This window comes from Lineus longissimus, chromosome 1 (genome assembly GCF_910592395.1).
Source record: "Lineus longissimus chromosome 1, tnLinLong1.2, whole genome shotgun sequence".
NCBI lineage: Eukaryota > Metazoa > Nemertea > Pilidiophora > Heteronemertea > Lineidae > Lineus > Lineus longissimus.
Window position 1 is genome coordinate 11,129,658 of NC_088308.1, and position 6,004 is coordinate 11,135,661.

Below are 6,004 nucleotides of genomic sequence, written 5' to 3' on the forward strand. Positions count from 1 at the left end.
CGGGGGAACGACTTATTAAGTCGGGGGGACGACTTATTATGTCGGGGGGACGACTTATTATCTCGGGGGGACGACTTAGTAAGTCGGGGGGACGACTTATTATCTCGGGGGGACGACTTATAAAGTCGGGGGGACGACTTATGAAAACGAGGGCGAGGCCTGGCTGTGACTGTCTCATCTCTCTCACCATGTTGTCAACACGGTGGAGCAGCCAGGGCCGATTCGGCCTGGCTGTGACTTCCTCATCTCTCTCACCATGTTGACAACTTGGCAGAGCAGCCAAGACTGATTTGGCCTGGCTGTGACTGTCTCATCTCTCTCATCATGTTGTCAACACGGTGGAGAAGCCAGGACTGATTCGGCCTGGCTGTGACTGTCTCATCTCTCACAGTCACAGCCAGGCCGAATCAGTCCTGGCTGCTCCACCGTGTTGACAACATGATGAGAGTGATGAGACAGTCACAGCCAGGCCGCATCAGTCTTCGCCGCACTGCCTAGTTATTGATATGGCGAGAGAGATGAGACAGTCACAGCCAGGCCTCGCCCTCGCTTTCATAAGTCGTCCCCCCGACTTAATAAGTCGTTCCCCCGACTTACTAAAGTCGTCCCCCCGACTTACTAAGTCGTCCCCCCGAGATAATAAGTCGTCCCCCCGACTTACTAAGTCGTCCCCCCGAGATAATAAGTCGTCCCCCCGACATAATAAGTCGTCCCCCCGACTTAATAAGTCGTCCCCCCGAGATAATAAGTCGTCCCCCCGACTTACTAAGTCGTCCCCCCCGACTTACTAAGTCGTCCCCCCGACTTACTAAGTCGTCCCCCCGACTTAGTAAGTCGTCCCCCCCGAGATAATAAGTCGTCCCCCCGACTTACCAAGTCGTCCCCCGACTTAGTAAGTCGTCCCCCCGAGATAATAAGTCGTCCCGCCGAGAATTTTTTTTTTTCGATGTCCTTTCCCAGCCACCGTACATTCATGTCATGAACAACATAGATTTTTTTTATCTTGAGTGCAATGTTGATTTTATGTTATTGCTCCAAACATAGATTTTTTGTTAGATGTTCAGCGTAAAATGTATGTTGGGCGGACGTAAATTATGTGTAGCGCAAACACGAATTCTATGTTGGGATATCCCCAAAATACTTTGTGTTCGGGTTTTTTCTTCAAAATGGAGTTCAATGTTTCTGCCTATATGTAGTTAGCTCTAACGTTTCGGGATCAGTAAATGTAATAAATGTAGCTGAAAAATGAAGAAAAAAACTTACCTTTTTCCTCATGATTGTATCCATTGATTTATTCGTTCGTTTAAACTGACAAGACTGACCCAGAAAGTAGCAAATTTTAGTTTCGCCTTGGATCTTAAACCTGAACCCGACAACTAAATCGTGATGTGAACAGCTAATAGAGCAGTGCAACCGGGACCTTAAGTCTAACAAAACATCGTTATGTTTGTATACAAATCCGATCTCAGCGTTATTTGAAAGTGGTGCAAATATTACACTGAAGCTCGTACTTCCAGTTGAGATTTTGAGGCATATAGATGCCATTATGAATAATGAAGTGGCCAGGGCCATTGTGCTCACCTCATGTGGAGGAAAGATGGATAAAGAGCATGGTATTGTGTCATGTAGTGTTAGGTTTGATGTAGGTCCAACCAATTACAATTTCCCCAAAATGGCCAATTTACAGTACATTCGACCTCTGTGACCTTGAAAAGTAGGTCAAATCAAAGAAGACCCGGGTGACACATTGAATGGTTGTTAGAATTAGATGTACCTATGATATAAAATTGGTGCCAATCGGGCAAGTCATTATTAGGAATAATGGCATTTTGAAGAATTTAGGATTTGGCCCCCTCCCTGGAGGCCAAACGGCAAATCAGATCGCACCAAACTTCGGTACCTGAGATCACCTGACCAAGGGGTACATGTGTACTTAATTTGTGATCAATAGTCATTGCAGTTAAGAAACGTGCCATAGTTACGGCCTGACGGCGAATTTACGCCATTTGACCTCTGTGACCTTGACAAGAAGGTCAAATTAAAAACCTGTGTGACATATACTGTATGGTGGTTAGATGTACCCATGATATCAAATTGGTGGCAATCGGGCAAGAAGTTAAGGAATAATCACATTTTTAAGGTTTTTGGATTTTTCCCCCTGGTGGTCAAGTGGTGAATCATATTGGACCAAACTTCGGTCCCTGAGATCACCTGACTAAGGGGTAAATGTGTACCAAATTTGGTATCAATAGTCATTGCAGTTTAGAAACGTGCCATCGTTACATCCTAACGGCCAATTTACACCATTTGACCTCTGTGACCTTGAAAAGGAGGTCAAATCAAAAACCCGGAGGATATATGATGCACCTTTGCTAGAAGTACCTACCATATTTTTTTCAAAATTTCCCGACTACTATTAAGGGAGATATTGCATATTTTCATTTTTAACGTTTGGCCCCCTGGTGGCCAAACCATGAAACGAATCGGACCGAAACTTGGTCTCCAAGGTGTCATTACATAAGGGTACATGTGTACCAAGTTTCAACTCAATAGCTCTAACAGTTACGAAACGTGCCCTGCTAACGGACGACGGACGACGGACGACGACGACGGACGACGGACGCCACGGTATGGGATAAGCTCACCTCTGCTAAGAGGTGAGCTAAAAATGAAACAAAACCTCGCATTATTTATGAACGGAAATTGAAGTATGACCAAAAACAGGTCGTGTGTAAGTATTTGGCTTTCTAACTTGATATACTCTCTTTTACACATAAAAGATATCAGTCCCAAGAGTGTTTAGAAAACATGATTGACAGGTAACACAGCCCAATTCTATGTTCCATTGGCTACTAGAATTGTACATTTCCAATGGTGGTCATTACTAACATGCAGGTGGTCATTAATCTTTAGATTGATTTTATAGAAATGTACATGAATTTCGGACCAATATTTGTATATTCTCCGGAACTATAACACTAGATAACTCCACCCAGAACCAGTCAATTCATATTCACCATGCCTGCTTATTTCTTGTTGGCAGATGCATGAAATAAAACGTAAGAAGGCTGTCGTAATCAACACTTACCATCCGCAGTCGTCGTAGACCTCAACTTTTACTGTTTGACCAGGTATGACTGATAAGCCATGCTCTATACGAGGCTTTTGCTGGGGTCATGAATATTCACCGTTAAGGTGGGACTAGTGACTTTCTCTGGTGTTATAGTTTTCGGGAAAGAGCAAATATAACAACTTCTAGAATTCCTTCCAGGCATACCGGAGCACACTCTTCTGAAAGTTACAGAAATATTGCAGTATAAGGTGGTCTGATTATCTTGCGGACAAGCCTCCCTTTTGTGCCCGTAGACTTTTTTCGTAGAATTTCACCAAATTTGTCACTATACAATGTATATAGCATAAAACTTGAGACACTTCTTCGGCCTTGTATACAAACCCCTTCGGCATTCCCCCGCATATGCTGAAGTTCTAGCGCAATTAAGGCAATAGCGCCAATGGTCAGAGCGTCAGCTGCATCTGATTTTTTTAAATTTCATCAACGCTGCAGCCAAACTTGATCTTGACACTAGAGGTGGCTGATTTCATTCCTTAACGATAGCCAAAATTCGCATGTTCATTGGTTGTTACATCTTGCCGACGAAAAAGAAAGCACAGTATCTTAAATGTGTCATATGCATTAGATTATAGTGAGTAAAGGCTAAAGCCTACTCTATTTTCGACGGACATCCAGATCACAAAAAACTTGCGAACACTGGCATTATGGTTCTCTTAATAGTCCTTGACGTGTCTATTTTTGATCAAAACTCTGATGACGAACGTAGATCTATGGGCGGTTATTTCCGCATAAATAGAGGTTGTCTCAAATAGACATTTTATGTCGTGTAATGACTCAAATAGACGTTTGGTGGCGCTTTTCAAATAGACATACACTCAAATAGACGTTTGGTGGCGCTCGTATCTCAAATAAACATATACAAGAAAATATGATGATTGCAACTCCCACCCTCCTTAAAGGGGTTTGCTGTGACTAACGTTCATGGTATTGACTGGTGGCTGAGATAACTGGTAAGACACAATGCTGTAAGTGCACTTGTTATGGAGGAGTGTTTGAGAGAGAGTCTCAAAGACCTTGCGTTTCTATGTCAAGTCCTTGCTATGGTATTGACTCTAACATGATTTGACAATACCCTAAACAACCCCAGACATGATATTCAGCTGCCTCTTATAGTGCATATTAAGCCAGACAGTTTTATTTCCCGTCGAAAAAGTGCTCCAAAAATAGCCCACAATTAACATAGTTGCTTTATATCTCATAGCGTCCCAATCAAGCCTAGAGCAGTGTGCAGGCTTGATGGCAAGCTCACAATAACCGGTCAGTTTTATTGACACGAATACATAATCTGTTGTAAACCCAATTGTTCTGAGGAGTTGACTATTGTGTATGAGGTCGATACACAAACAGTGTAGTACAGGAATTATTAAAGTCAATCATCCACAGACATCAATGAAAGTGAAACGCCTGCTCCCTGCTACACCAAGCACAAAACACTTCTTGCCTGAGAAACTAAATTGTAATCTCTTTATTTTCAATTGTCTTTTTGTTGTGTGATTTCTGAATAACAACTACCCAGGCAGAACCTCTCTATTAAGGAAACAATTGGGACTGACAAGTGCTGTCCATAAAAGGGAGGTGACATCATTACAGAGGTCCAATTGTATAGTCAATGATGTATTTGGGACCAAACTCACTGTTCTTGACAGGGAGAATGTCCCACTTACAGAGGTGTCCGCTAAGGGAGGTTCCACTGTATTCCATGATTATTCCACATGCAACTCAATGATTATCTGATAAAATTTATCTGATGAATGACAATTATTTCTCTACTAGCATTATACCCGTGGCGCAGGCAGGTTCAAATGGGCTATATCTTGATTAGATTGAATTGCAATGAAAATCTAATGCAATATCAAAGGAGCAATATTGAAGAGGCAAATTAAACCAACCATTTGTCCACAGACTCGGACCTAGCTGTGGCGTGCTGTATGTGTGCATAAAAAGTGTATCAATTGGTCCGATAGATGAGGCAATGTCAATATGCCTCGTTCCTCAGTCAGCAATATGCCCCTTTTTATACGGAGAAGAAGGAGAACTCAGATAGGCCTTCACATGCGTCGGCTTCCAAATGTCTCGGGCAAGGCACTTAGTCGAAAGGCAAGCTAGAAGTTCAGCATCGTGAGCAGCTCCTTGATAAGGCCATGCCAAGTTCAGAGTGCCTCTTCAGATACATCAAGTATTGAAAGCTGTGGTGAGCACATAAACAGACCATGGTCACCTTCATTTGAAAATTCCTTCATAATCAAGGGCTAGCTCCAATTAAAACAGCACCCATAAACAATAGACCATCAATTTGACCCAGCTCCTAACTGCGGGAAAACCCAAGTCCAGCAACCAAAGTACCAAAAATACATTTTTGTTTACATTTGAACTGCACACATGCGTTTGTTTACAATTTCATTTCCCGCGAAATCGTGGATTGAAAATAACATTAACCTGGGTTCAGCAGGTCAGCAGGTATACCGGCTGTTCCAATCATCCCCCTACAGCCAGCTGTTCAAAAGGTAATGTTATTCACCCCAGAGGGAGTGCAGCAGGTCAGCAGGTATACCGGCTGTTCCAATCATCCCCCTACAGCCAGCTGTTCAAAAGGTAATGTTATTCACCCCAGAGGGAGTGCAGATAATTGATTAAGCCCCTGCATAATTTAACAGCAGCTGTAAGTGGTAAGGAGAATTGACAGTGTCCGATTAAAAATCCCTCATTACTGCTCCGCTGAAGTATATTTTTGAACAAAACCAAGACGTTGCATCAGGGTAAGGTGTCACCACAATTCATGCAAAATTTCAAGGCAATCCAACGCCTCTAAGTGTGACTTTATTCGTCCCCCTTCCAGTATTATTATATAGATTGTCGTGTTTTTAGATTTTT